The sequence below is a fragment of the Cavia porcellus genome, unplaced genomic scaffold, assembly GCF_034190915.1.
Source record: "Cavia porcellus strain 051 isolate PalLab524CR breed Dunkin Hartley unplaced genomic scaffold, mCavPor4.1 scaffold_4, whole genome shotgun sequence".
Lineage (NCBI taxonomy): Eukaryota > Metazoa > Chordata > Mammalia > Rodentia > Caviidae > Cavia > Cavia porcellus.
In genome coordinates this window covers 92,656,415-92,672,458 of record NW_026947487.1, presented here as the reverse complement: position 1 = coordinate 92,672,458, position 16,044 = coordinate 92,656,415, and positions in this window count along the sequence as shown.

Genomic DNA, 16,044 nt, shown 5'->3' with positions numbered 1-16,044 from the left:
TAGAGCCCCTATTGTAGATACGTGGAATGCTTCTCTGTGGTCGCTGACTCCTCTGTCCTTCTATCTTGTTATAGTCTTTGTTGATCAATATATTTCATATAACCGGATTGTCTCCTCTATTTAGTGTCTGCATCCTGGGTTATGCTGCCTCAATGGCTACCTAGAAGTTTGGAAGTTTTCTCCAGGCAATAAAACACTTTTACTTGGCATTTCCAAGCTAAAAATTTTGCTGCTTTATGTTTTCTGAACTCCAAAGTTTCATAAAGCTTTTGTTTTATCTGGTTTAGATTTTCATATTATTTAAAGTCAAATGTAAATCTCATGCCTGCTACTCCATCTTTGTCAGAGAAATATATCCTTCAGTTTTAAACTCAATTATCTCTGTGTCAGAGTCGCCCTCTGTGAATTTTCTTTGTCTTATTTCTCCTTTAACATCAGATATTATTATATTTCTCATATGTCTGGTTTTTGTCAGTTCTCCCAACTGTAGTCATTTTATAAAATTATTTACATATTTGTCTTTTCTTTGTCTATTCACTGGGCAATTTAATTTATCAAATCATGGGCCTCAGCAGTCAATTTATGTAACATCATTGTTACGCATCTATTGCTTGGATACATGAATAAATCTTGGCTATGTTATTCCTCTTCCTAGTTGTATTTGTATCTACTTGTCTGATTTAAAAAATTAACATTTACTCTCTACCAAAGCGTCATAAACCATAGAATTAGGGTAAGCAGAGAAACAAAGTATATTTCCCTGCAAATTATATTTTTGCAATGAATATAGCAAGTGGGCTGATGGGCATTCAAAAGGAGGACATGAACTTGAATATTTGTTCAAGACAAATATTTTAGGTGCAAGAGAGTTGGCACATGATGCACCTGTCTCCTTCCATCATGGAGCACTTGTTCCAGTATCATAGCCTTGAACAAGCTAACCCAATGTTTGTAGCAGCACCATTTTCAATTACTAAATCTTGGAAACAATCCAAATTGTCATCAATCAAGGAATTAATGAAAAGGATGCATTTGTTTATATATATGTATATATAGATAGATAGATAGATAGATAGATAGAGAGCTACTCATCTTCCTTTTAAGCAGAGAACTCCAAAACTACATTTTTGTTTAGAGATAATCCTTTTTTCACCTTACTTAGTTTTTTGAATGCATATGATATTTAATTCAATTAAGAGGGAAAAAGATAAAAAAAAAATAAGTCCTAATTCTCAGAAACAGTAATGAATCATTTCAATACAAGGAATGAAGACTTTGATTTATGTATGTCACTCTCTATCTAGATTCTGTAAACTACTAGTTCTAGAACTTATTGATCAAAATGCTATGGGGTAAGAATAGATATGCCTTGGGTTCATATAGTGTACATCAGGAACTGAAGAAAACATTCAGTTTTTGATGGTGATGGTTATGTGGATCTGGGCACATTAAGAAAATTTTACCATAAAAATATATTGTCAGTTATGTGGGTCATACTACAAGTTTATGTTTGTTTTTGTTTCTCTGATTTAAAAACACAGTCTTGCTATATTTTCTATGCTGGCTTCAGTGTTTAGAGCCCAGTCATTTTCCCTTTTAAATTTCCAGAGAAGCTGGAACAAAACAGGTGTTCCAACCAGTACAATCAGGGACCTATTATTATGCTAAATGTTTTACCCAAGATTACATGACTAAAAAGTATGAGAGCACAGATTCAAAATTAGATGTCTCAGGGGCTGGGGGTTTAGCTCAGCGGCATAAGCACCTGCCTTGCAAGCAGGCGGTCGTGAGTTTGATCCCCGGTACCAATTAAAAAAAAAAAATTAGATGGCTCAAATTTAAAAGGTAACTCTCTTTATTTTACTAAATTAAAATAAAGGGTATTGTTTGTGCTTTTAAAACCATCTCTAGTCCTGGGTGTGGTGGCTTATGCAGATAATCCCAGCACTCTACAGGCTGAGCCAGGAGGATTGCCATGAGATCGAGATCAATCTGGGCTGCATAATGAGTTAAAGTTCATCCTGAATAACACAGCAAGACTCTATCTCAAAAATAAATGAAAAAAAAAAATAACAATGATCAAAGTACATAAAATCATACTTCTAGAGTTTATGTAGATAAGTAATATGTGTACCTAAATATTTAAATTTTACACTCAATAGAGAGTGGAATTTATACTATGCTTCTTATACTAAGAGTTCCATCAAGGAATGATTTTCTTGCTTCAAATTTAATGCTTATTCCATTCAAGCAGAAAATAGATTTGAAGACAAAGAAAAATTCACTGATTTACTTCCCTAAGGCTTCCTCTGCACAGTAGACCTTGAGCAAAACTAATTTTAGGGGAGACAAGTTAATCTTCAAATGCAAAAATTTAGCTTTTTTCTAAATTATTTTACTAAGTATTGTTATTCTGATTCTCAGTATTCATCTTCAAATTACCTAGCTCAGTGTAGAATTTGCTTACATTCTCATGACAAAATTCATAATCAAAATAAAACAGAGATGTAATATCACCATGGAGCATGCAACTCGTCAGTGGAAAGGATCCTCTTAAGTTCTCATAAGAATAAATTATAGTAAGAACCAAAAATTAAAACATTGTAAGTAATAACCTAGTCCAAAGACTTTTTTCTTCCCAGAGAGTAAAATAAGTTGTTTTTAAAGTGACACATTTTATTTCTAAGTGTTCATGTTTTAAATAATTTTCATTTTATTATCATATATATGTCATATATGTATATATGACAATATCATATTTTGGTAATTGTTTCTTTTAACTCAATCATTAATTAAATAACAAAATGTACACAATTTAAAGTAAGAAATTTATTCACAATGATGATACACTCATCTAGAGATCTAAGTTACTCCTGACCTTCAAGAAAACTTAGAAGATCTGAGCCGGTAGTGCCACTGTTGCTCCCAGTGGGTTCTATGATAACTTTATCTTCAAAAACTATTGATGGAGAAAGAAAAAAACATTTGAACTTTTTCAATCTGATAGACCAGAATGTATTACATGACAATAAGAAATAATCAGAAATCCGTGAAGAGAAAACTGAAAATAAAATCACATGAAATTAGAAAGGGGAGGCAATTTAAGAAAAGGAAAAATATGAGAATTCAACAGAATCCCTATGGATTACCTAGATTGCCCATTGCTGATTTTCCTTCACTGCTTGGTACTTCTTCCATACAATAGTTTAGATATCTGGACACAAGAATGCCAGTAGGAGCCTATAAAACACATCTGATCTCTATATGTCTTTGGTGAGCCTACAAAGTGCTTTAAAGTTCATGAAAATTAGTTTACATCCTGGACACATAGAAAAATTTGTTAAAAGATGAAGTGTATCACTGTATGGTACCGACTTTAAACCGTGTGCATTATCATTTAATGCATTATCATTTGAATAGTACAAGATGCATGTTTTCCAGCTGAGATTTTCCAGTGCTTTCTGTAGCTCTACAATCAGTCTTCTTAACTTATTTCAGTAATTTTCTAGGCTGTACTTCACACAAATGCTATGATATTCAAACTTTAACATAGCATGTAGGGTCTTAGTGAGATGCAGATGAACACTGTGAAGGTTTGAAATTCTCACAGTATTGAACAGGTCCCAAATGATGACAATACAAATGTCACACAGACCACATCTTGTTGATCAAGAGTTTAAATAAACTTAAATCTCTGTGTTCTTGGGCCTGGTAAAATGAGGATGAAGGTATTTTATTTGGTAATATGGTGTCAGAGAACAAGAACACAAACATAATAAGAGGAACAGTGTAATACTAAATTCCAATAAAAGAAAAAAAATAGAGCATTATTCTCCGTGGGCCATCTTTCTTCCTGAATACGTCAAAATCTGCATTCTGGAAGAAAACAGATCTATTTATTCATCAGATCTTTTATTCCCATTGACCAAAAGTGTCTTTGTAAGTTCATACTTTAATGTGAACATGAATTTCTGCAAAGCATTTATTTATGACAGTCCCACTTGCACACAGAAAAGATGCCTTTGGCAAGAAACAAATTTTTTTTTTAACACATGCCAAAACAATTTACTGTTTTTGTTGCTCATACAGGAAATTAGACAACTATTACCTGAAACCAAGTGCTCCAGGGGTAGGCGAGAATATTGTGAAGAATACGCGTAAGAACTGTAGGTGCAGTATGTTTTGGCGTGATGGGTTGGTATTGTGATTTTGACCAAGTGGCTGCAATACTTACGCTTCTTGGAGAAGCACTACAGCACACTGCTAATTGAAAATCAAATTCATGATCCTACCATTCTAATTATGATAGCAAAATACATTGCAATAAAATTGTGGAAAAAATAATACTTTTCAGATTACTGAATTGCGTTTAAGAGTCTGGTAGTGGTCAGTGTAACTTTTTCCCTCTTAGATTTTCTCTATAGCTCACTAGTGGCTTCTAGTTCTTAAATTGGATTTAATTGTCAGAAAAGCTGATGCCATTTATTTTACTACTCTACAAGATATGTATATCCTAGAGCAAAATATTAACACACAGACCTCAGGGCTCACATAAGAATAGAAAAAATCTGTTTAATTTGGAAAAGTTAAGTCATTTGCTGATGTTCTCCCAAAACAATTTCCATGGTCTTCCTTAAGTGAACTGCTAGGTCACCCTATTATTATAATAAAGGCTATAGAAAAGGGCACTGTAGGATGATACGCAGATCCCACTTTCACATTTTTGTACTCTCTGTGCAACCAGAGTGGAACAAGGGCCTATTAGAGCTCTGCATCATTCCCCTAGTAATTAAATGGTTTTCAAGAGTTTAGATTTTGTAATAAACATTTAAACCTGAATTCATTGCTGCTTTCAGGTTAAGGCTCCTGATTTTTCCTACCTAATTGATGCCTTATTATTTTCCCTGGGTGATAACCAAAGGTTTCTGAAACCTGAGGGACTTTTAATGTGTCAGGAGCACATAGACAGTCTCAACATGAGCTCCTATCTGTCGTGAGCATGAGAAACTGACATAGTCAAAAAACCTTTGGGAGTCACTGGAGCGTCAAGTGACCTACATTTGGCAAGAGGTTATATTGCCTAGAAGACCCTGGGCCCAAGTGTGAAAGGAAATTCTCTGGACTCTTGGTCTGAATATGAGCTGCTCTTCAAAACAAACTGTGGAATGACAATGATCTTTTTATTTTAAAACATCGGCTCCCTTATATTTAAGACAAGCAAAATAATACTCTTGTGTATAGGTGGTAAAAACAAGGAAAACAAATATTTTAAATTTCCTCACCCACAAATAAAGATAGCACATTAAAGGATGGTAAGGAGCTCGTAACTGTAGAAGAATTATCTGTATGGAGGTTCTTGTGGGTTTTGGAAATTCACAAAGGAGGTAATTTATGTTTCCAATTCATGTATTAAGTCATATAATTTAAATAATGTTTAACTGTTTCCTTGGACACTTTTGATCATTTTTCACTGCTTCAAAAGTCTTTGTTCACTTAGTGAACTCACTTTTAAAAAATCAATGTCCATGCATGCATCAAAACTAACAGTACTGGTGACATCACTAGTTATGACATATATTTTACATGAACAATTTTAAAATTATATCTATATCTATTGTTTCTGACAATGACCAAGTTGACATAGCTTATGTTTCATTTTGTTTGTGAAGCTCTGAAGAAGTCCTCAGTTGTGATTTCACAATTAGTAACGTGCTTTCCAAAGTTGAACCAGATGTGCCTGGGTTTAAAGCCGCTGCTGTGTGTTCTCTCACCCTGATGACTGAATCACCTTACTTTTAATTCAGCATTTTATTCATCTTTCCCCAAATCGAGTTGGAGCTTCAACTTTCCTAATGTCATTGCAATTCCCAGAACATATAGAGACACTACAGTCTCCTCAGGTGATCTTCTGTCCATGCTGTCCCATATTGGAGGATGCACCAACCAGGACACTGTAAAAAACAATAAAGATTCACATGAAATGATGCACACAGAGGAGCTGCAGATCGCAGGTGAAACTTTAATTTACCAAAAAAAGAGCTTATTACAAGATATTGATTTTTAAATTTAAAATTAATTAATACTAGTATTGGTTCTTAATTGTGTAGTTAAAAAGGACCATATCAGCCTACCACTCACTATTTGCCATGAGCACTCACTAAAAATAGCATCAGCTCACTCTTAGGGCAGCAAACTGCCGTACTATGCAGTATAAACTTACCAAATTGGGCTAATGTCAGGCAATTTCATACTCTCATGGAGAATTGGGATGAACACCATTATTTTCTTTGCTGGCAATGAGTAAAAGTGATACTGTTAACTGCTGTTTCCTGGAAACATCACTTCCACTGAATTTTTACTTTACAGAGGAAGAAAGACATGGCAAGTTTTCTCCACCTAAGAGGCAGCTCACCTGCTGGTGCTCACAGTCAAGATGGAACAAGTTGTGCAAGTTATAATGCCATATCCTCCATTCTCTCCAAAAAACAATGGATAAGTCACCTGTCATTCTTTTTCATCATCCTCTTAGAGTGGTACACCTGTCAAAATCATCAAGATATTTTTATGTAGATGAAAGAACAGGCTGGATATTATCTTCAAAGTAGAAACATTTCCCAAAACTCACTTCTCTTTCAAAGAAAGTGTTTTGCTGTATTTTATAATCTGAGAAGTATTTTCTCAGTGCTGAAATCAGAAAAGAATTGTGATGCAGGAGAATGCATGCACTAACAGTGCAGGAGACTTAAGGAATATAATGAATTATTGTGCAGCCAAGTTCATATTTTTATGGGAGTGACCCTAGTATATACATTGTTATGTAACTGAGGAGATAACAGGTAAGATTATAATTTAATAATAAAGAATATATGGGAATGAAATAAGAATTCCCAGTCACTACTTAGTCTCTCTATGATTTTTAAACTATATATGCTATCAATCAAATAACCTAATTTTATGTCCCTACTTCATTTTAACTCAACAAACTCTGAAAATATTTTTCTTCATGTTTCACCACAATTGCTAACATCTAGTAATTCAGGTGCACTTTTTTTTCCCTTTTAAATACGCAGTTCCATTTTTATTTTGCTTTCCATTATGTTTTCACATCAATTCTTTGAGTGATTGTTTTCATCCTAATATTTTATTTCAGTACTAAAGCATTTTCTTACATTGATATTCATGAATGATTACATTTTGTAGATTCACATCCTTCCTCATCAGTGTCAGGAACTACCCCACCTAAGATACTTTCTTATTAACTAATATTCTCACATTAGCTCACATTCATGTGAGGCCTTTCTATCTTTGCATATTATAACTCTGATAGAATACATATGCACACACATATTTGTACATACATATTATTAGAATAAGGTGTTAGTCTACTTTGCCCTCTATAACCATATTATTTAGAATGTTGCTTGCTACAGTCAGTATTCATCAAATATGTGGGAAATAGCTCATTTGAAACAAAAAGTTGATGATACAGCATGAGCAAAATATAGAGGTAAGAATTCACATTGGAAATGCAGAAAAATGAAAACTATGAGAATGGTTTGAAAATTTAGAGTTGAAAATTAATAGAGAAGATAAGTAGATTGTGTAGGAATTAGAGACAGTAGTACAAATAAAGAAGTACAGTGTGTGTTTGTGAAGGATAAATCAGAGAGATTGACATGAAATGCAAAAAGAAGACAGACTAAGCATCCAAAACAGTGGCAATTTTCAAAATGTATAGCATACAGGTACAATGTCAGACGGAAGGATAAAAGAATATATAAGAAGAACCAGGTGCAGTAGTAATTACAGGAAATTTTCTAAAGTTAATAAGCTTACTACAGTAGATTTTAAAAAAGAAAAAAGCACACTATTTATGTGTGTAGTGGTTGATTGATTGTGTCAACCTGAGACATTTAGAAGCTTAACTAAATCTGTTTAGCAACTCTACACCCAAGGAAGTAGAATAAGAACCACCCTAGGGTGACTCATCACCTGGAAATAGAAAAGGGAAGGAGGAAGGACAAATGCATCACATTCTTGAGAGAAGCTCCAATCTTCACCTTTGGTTTGGACCTCATCTCCTGGCTTCCAGTGTAGACTCTTCAGCTTTCCAGCATAGACTCCTCAGCCTTCCATCATAAGCCTTCGGCCTTCAGTCGAAGACAGGTCAGCTTGCTGTGTGGACTTGCACAAGACACTAAAGTGAACTCCAGACCTTGGACTGAATCCATCAGCCTCCAGTGTGTAGACACCCTCTGCTGCTTCCTCATCAGACTCTGCGGTTGACCATCATAAACCAATCTTGGTGTTTCTTTTACATCTGTATATCTCATGTTGTATCTGTTCTCTCTAGTAAAACCTTGACTAATGCAATGTTTTTATAATAATCCAATTTAAATACAAAAACTAAGCCTAAAAATAAATAAATGGCAAATGTTATGCCATGCTAGCACTAATCAAAGAAAGATAAAATATCTAAGAATGGAGTGTTAAATTATGTAAGATAAAAAGACATACCATAGGATAAATAAGTGAAAATATTACTATAAATGAAAACTCCAACACTTCTGAGAGTAATTGATTTCTTAGAAGGCAGAAAAATCAGCGAAGAAATAGCTCATTGTCCAGAGCTATCAATCAACTTGATCTAATTAACATTTAGAAAAATATTCCTTCTAGTAGGAGCAATGCATGCTTGCCTTCCATGCTCTTGGGGAACTTTAAAAATTATATAATAAATTATGGGCTATGAAAACATAATAAAACTTAAAAGTGACAAACTGTAAAAAATTTATTGTTAGATTATCATTAACTTAAAACAGCAAAAACACAACCGGAATATATCTAGATAATTTGAAATTAAATGTACATTTCTATATAATACAATCATGAAAATTAAAGCTAAAATAATAAAGTTAAAATATCATGTAATATACACTATAATGCATAAAATTAATATATCTTAAATAAAAAAATGAATCTACAATTTAATAGAGTGTGTGAGATGCAGTCTAAGAAGATTTTAGAGAGAAATTTGTAAAATGGTAAAAAAAAAAAACCCTCTAAAATAAATAGTGCAACTTTTCATTTCAAAAAAACCTTAGAAGTAAAGGGCAGTTTAAGGCACCAAACAACGACAAAAGTGATTATTCAAAAAATTGACCATAACAGTTTCAGTCAAGGATGTAATACAATAAAGCAGTAAACCACTTTGGAAGACTGTATGATAATTTATCATGAAGTTTAATATAGTCTTCTAATACAGATTAGCAATTGAGTTCCAAATTGTGTACATAAAAACTTAAAAACTGTATACTCAGAAATACCTGCAACTAGTGTCAATAGCAGTGTTGTTTTTAATTGGTAAACTTTTAAAACAAAGTGGCTTTCAGTCATAAATTGTGGTACAACTTATAAAAGATATAATAAAATTTAGGCAAATACAAATTTCAGAAATACATTACATTAAAAGACCTGTTTCAATCAGTATCCCTCAAACTGTGACCCATTGGATTCCAAAACCCTTCTTCCATTTTTCTTGCCATTTTCTGTTGCATTTTGAAGTCTTTACTTGAACTATCATTAGCTCTGGGTGTCTGGAATTGGTTATGTTAATCTTTCATGGTCATTTTGACTTTGGCCAAGAGGCAGATTTCACACTGTCCCAGATCTGATGAATAAGATACCTGAGGATGCACCATAATGTGTTTGAATCTGCCTTTCTGAACCAGAGGTGTGAGGCATTAACTAAAAGGTGACTCAGTGAGCAAAGATGGAAAGACTTAGAAAGTAAAACCATAATTCAATAGTGGACAATGAACCAAATTATAAAAGCAATATTTATGATTCCTTTTATATATAAACAAGTAATTGAAAATTAATCATAAAAATATAAAAAGAATTCAGTTTTTCATGAAAAATATTATTTACCTAGAAACTTCCATAAAGTAAGGTACGGCATATTTTCATATTCCTCAAGTTTATACATTCCATAGGTACTTCTCTGTGGAGTTTAGTACACAAAGGAATACAGAACATTAAATTGATATTGAAGAATTCTTATAAATGCTGTCTGATCCATATGACAAGTTCAACTTCAGTAGTGACCACTTGTTTGTCAATATAAAACCTTAAAAAAATGTAATGACATTTTCTTCCTGATATCTCGTAAACACAGACTAGTTTTTGGAAGAGCATAAGAGAAATTCCATTTTATATGTGTTCTACAAAATATGTGATCAATAAACTGATGAATTATCAGAGAGTACCAATTAGCCTAAAGAGATGTGATGACTGAAGGTAATAAGATATTTTGGATATAACACATAAACAGAAAAAAGTTGCTAGGGAAAATGTAAGGACATTTGAATAAATTATAGATTTTATTGAAAATTTTTTCAATATTATTAGCTCATAGAGAGTGACAACTATACACCAAAATACTTAAACATTTTGAGTTTATCCTTCTTTATGGCTGAATAGTATTACATTGTATAACAATACCACATCTTTCTTTTGCATTCCTCAGTTGATGGGCTATTGGGTTGTTCCCAAGATTTAGCTGCTACAAATTGTGCTGCTATAAACACAATTGCACATATATCACTGTGGTGTGATGTTCTCAATTCTTCTATAAAAATACCCAGAAGGGGAATAGAAGGGTCAAAAAGAATCTCTAATCCTAATTTTTCTGAGGAACCTCCATACTGATTTGAGGAATCTCCACACTAATTTCATAGAAACTGCACCAGTCAACCCTCCCATTAATAATTATAATTGCTCCCTTTCCCCTCCTGTTCCCCCAGCATTTGTTACTGGTTAATTTCTTGATGTTAGCCATACTTAATGGAGTGAGATGATATCTCAGTAAAGATTAGTTTGCATTTCTCAGATGATGAATAATGTTGAACACCTTTTTTCATATTAATTTGTCATGTGTATATCTTCATCTGAGAATTGTGTATTCATCTCAGATGCCTATTTTTGAATTGAGTCTTTATAGTGGAATGGCCTGATTTTTTTAAAATTCTTTGTATGTTCTAGATAATAGTACTCTGACTGTAGGACAGTTGGTAAAAATCTTTTATCAATCTGTGGGTTTTCTTTTTTAATGCATTGATGATTTATTTTGATGTGCAAACCTTTTTTAATAAGATGATATTCCAGTTATTGCTTCTTTGATCTATTTTCTGTTCAGTTTGTGTTTTGTTCACAAAATCCTGGTATACTCCTATGTTCTCCAGATTTTCACCTACTTTGTCTACCAGTAAGTTCATTATTCTGTCTTAATATGTAGATCTTTGATTCATTTGGAGTATATTTGAGTGCATGGTGATAAGTATTGAGCAGTAGAAAGTCAGTTTTTCCAAACCACTTATTAAAGAGCCTGCCTTTCCTCCAATGGAAGAAATTTGGTCCTATTCTCAAAGATAGAGTAGCTGAGTGTGTTTGTAGATGTGTCTGTATCTTCTGTTCTCTTCCATTGATCATCAAGACTGTTTTTTTTTTTCCCAGTACCATACTGATTTTATTATAACGACTTTGTAATATAATTTCAAATCTGGCATTGTGATGTCATTTTCCTTGCCTTTGTTGCCCAGGATTGCCTTTGCTATTCTAGGTCTCTTACAGTTCCACAAGAATTTTAGGAATGCTTTCTCTAGATTTGTAAGGTATGCTAATGATATAGTGATCAAGATTGCCTTAAATCTGTAAAAGAATTTTGGGAGTATTGCCATTTTCACAGTGTTGGTACTTCCTATCCAAGAGCAAGGGATACCTTTCTATTTTCTGAATTCCTCTTTCTGAATTTCCTTTTTCAAAGTACTTTAAAGTACTTTCAATGTTTAAATCTTTTTATTTCCTTTGTTACATTGATTCCTATTTCATTTTATTACTTAGATGCTATTGTGAAGGGTTTGTTTTCAGTAATTTCTCTCTCAGTGAGTTTATTGTTTATGTACAGAAATGCTATTGACTTTTGAGCATTGAGTTTGTCTCAGCTATACTGCTGAACTTACTTTTTAGGTCTAGAAGCCTGTTGATGCAGTTTTGGGAGTGTTCCACGTAGAGTATCATGTTATCTGCAAATAATGATAATTTAACATTTTCTCTTCCTATCTTTACTCCTTTTATTTCTCTCTCTTATTGCACTTCATTTAAAAAACATTTTACTGATAATGTTTATGAATATTTTAAGGGAAGTTACATGAGATTCAGAAAAATAGAAAACAAAATGTAAATTTCTATCTATCCATTCATCCCTTATCAATTAATCTATCTAATCTATAATCTATTCATTCATTTAACAACATTAAGAAATGTGATAATCCAAAAGATGCTCATATTCTAATTAAATAAAAATAGTAAAGGTAAGAAAAATATTGTTAAATTTCAAACACTTGTCTTAAGAAAAAAATTGCATATTTCATTCTTTAAATTGGAAAGTAGAACAAGAAAAACTGGGTGATAGTAACCACCATCCCATCTTGTCCTGAAACTATGTAAAATGTTATTCATGAGTAGTATTTTTACATATGTTTTCAGTTTCTTTTGTTTATTTTATTGAGTGCATTTTAAAATTAAAAGCAATGTAACAGTGCTGAAGCATAAGGACAGTAAATACAGTTAGTACAAGAATTATGAGATTTGGTAAATAGTGAATTCTTTTATCTGAAAAATGTACATGAACATTTCTGCTCTTGTTCAAGGGAAATGAGTGAAAATAGATTTGGTTTAAGATATTTACCCCAGAAGGCAAAATGGATAGAGGAAATCACCATTCTCTACTAGTATATAGTTTCCAGGGCCCTGTGCTAGATGATTTTAGTAATGATATATTGTTTACTATTTATCCTCAAATGGCCTTCTAAAGCAAACTACTATAAGCTACTATATATCAGATATTTCTTACAGTTTTGCACTCTAGCGAATCCAAGATCAAGGTGTTTGCCAATTTTATTTTCGGTGGGAGGATTCCTCTTGTTTTCCACATAGCTGTTTTCTTCTTCTGTTCTTTCTTGCTGGAGAAAGGCAGAGATCTGGTCTCTCTCTTCTGGTAAGCACATTAATCCCATCTCATTACACTAACTTGCCAGAAAATATATTACCTCCCTATGTCCTTATCTCCAAATTCCATAAAAGAGGGAAGAGGAGAATCCCACCATATGAAGCATGAGGGACACAGTCCATAATATCATCAAAAATTAAAAGGCTAAATGTTATTTTGATTTATTATTTATTTTGAGTTAAAAGAACTGTTATTATTTGTGTCTAGATATGTCCCCAAAGACTCACGTGATCATAAATGGGTCTTTTTTAGAAATGGCTGGATTTAAGGTATGTGATGATGGAATTGAATCATGATACAATTTTAGGCTCAAGAGGAATATGATAAAAGGTCTGAGTGCTACCAGCCCTAAGCAAACTTGATAAAATAAAAGGGGAAGAAATAGAATGTTAAAGTTGGTTGCTGGTTGCTTTTGACATATTCTATTACCATAAATTGCTTCTATTCTGTAATGCCTGTCTGCCATGCCACTCTGCTTGGACTCCACCTCTACAAACTGCAAGCTAAATGAACTATTCTCCCTTAAGTGTGATTGTCAGGATTTTGTATCCGCAATGAGAAAAGTAAATAAGATGGGAACTAAGATACAAATGAGTCCATTGAACTATATAGCACCTACTGTCTGTCTCAGATCTACTTCAGAACTATTAAGCATCATATTGTATCAAACCTAAACTCTTAGTGCCTTAATTCTGAGGAAATGTATTTCACATTTACTTTTACAATGCAATTTACATCAGTAGGGAACTTAGTTTATTCTACCCAGTAAATTTTACATCCTAAAAGTTTTCTGTCCTTTAATATGAACTCTGCATCAGACCAACAGAGGAGAAAAGAAAATATGGAAGATAAGGGGATTTTTTTGTTGTTTTAAATTCACTTTTCTTATATTTTGTTAAACAGAATTCAGTTGAAAATCACAATTCACTGCAAAGGGATCCTAGAAATATCATTTTACTACAAGCCTAAAGATAGAGTAAAAGAGGGGGGAAAGTTTAGTGAACAACAAAATAGTGTAGGCAGCATCAGTAGAAGAGTCCTGTTGGATGGGTAAATTGTGTGAAGATTGATTTCTGAGAAGGGAGAGCCTCAAGAAAGAAGCTGACTTCCATAACTGAAGTAAAGTGTAGGTTTGTAAACATGATTTCACTTATAAGTGGATGAAAAGGAGAAAAAATGACCAATAAAGGAATATGGCATGTGGAAGAGGAAAAAAGGAATTGGTGAAAAAGGCAAGGGAGGAAAAAATGCAAGAATGTTAATGAATGGTATAGAATCATTTATTAGTCAATATGGAAGCAATTCACATGAAGACACTAAGCAATGATAACCTAGGGGCAAATTCTAATGACTACATCATATAGCAAGAAGTGTCCCCTAGTAGATGTTTTGTATGGTGACTTATGAAAGAGTACTGTGTGATTTATATGGCAGAACTCTTTCTTACAGTTTGATATTCTTCTGTTTCAGAAAAGTAGTGTAAACTTGACCCCAGGCCTTAGAAATGTGGACCATTCACTGTTGGGAAGTTCTGTATGTATACATAGGCATAGTCCCACAAAATATCAAAAAAAGTCAAAATTTCATTATAACACAGGCTTTGTGGGCTTTATCTCATCTTTTTATACTGTAAAAAGAGAAAACATTAACACAGGGCTTCTGTCAGTACAGAAAGAATCAGACAAGGATATTAGGGTGGCTGGTGGAATTGCATATTCTATTAGATTTTCTCTGTGTCATGTTGTTAAACCCTGGTTCCCATTTCCTGTAGGCGAGTGTGAATCTATCATTTAAAAGTCCTATTTCATCTACTCTCATGTGTGTTATGCCTGCCTTTCAGTCATTTCTTTTACCATAACAATTCTGATTTGTTCTTTTTAAGCATTCTATCATAATGTCTTGTGTTTTCTAGATGATTTCTTTGCTGATGCATTGAAATCTGCCTAAATTATAGACCTTTTCTTATTCAAGCAGAAAAGACTACTTCATGGCATTTCACATTAATAAAAATTCCTTGATTTAAAAAATACTTTTGTCTCACAGTAAAGTTTAGTTCATCCAGTTCAATAATTTTACCTCGATATTTCTCCCCTAACTTAAAAACGTAGCTGTTTCTCTTAGATAGAAGTTTCTTGAAAAAATGTGAAAAATAAATTTAATTAACACAAGTGGATAAATTTTGATATAGAGACCATTGAAGTTTTCTCAGTTTCAATTGTCTGTGATATTTTATGTACAATTGTACGTGTTATCTAATTATGCCACCATCATCAAAAAAAATCTGAAGAGGTTGGACAATAGTGAACTTAAGTAATTACTCTTATATTTACACATTATTGGAACCATAGGAAATTTCTTTTATATCTCATCTTAATGCCTTGCAGTGAAATGGTTTTAAAAAATCAAAGCAAATGCTTTCTTTTTTCTGTTGTAGATGTTGTAGAGAATAACAGTTTCCAATTCTGTTTGTTAGAATAATCTGTGAAGAATTTAAGATTACAGACTTGTCAATTTTAATAGTCTACCAAGTCTAGACTCTACAGACATTAAATGAGACTTATACTTTTGTAATGATAAAAATACATTAAATGTTCTCCAAGGATACACTGATGATCAGTGAGATTGGAAAAGGTTTAATGTAAATATATAATTATACACATTAATATGAAATGTTCTATCTAAAAATATTAATGAGATATTATTCATTAATCACTGGGATGACATTTTGTATTTAGTAATTAATCCCTTTAAAAATTAAAGGTCATAGCAAGACTAAATAATATATTATTATTTGAAAAATCAAAGTAATGCTTAATTTTTTTCTGAGAATATCTTGTTACCTCAGGCTAACTCTTCACAAAATCAGCTAGACATTTTCAGCAAGATATTTGGGGTAGTTTTCATCATGGTTTGTGTCCTTACATTTGATTAAAGTATTTAATTCAATTTTATTCTTCAAAACGAAGGAATTATGC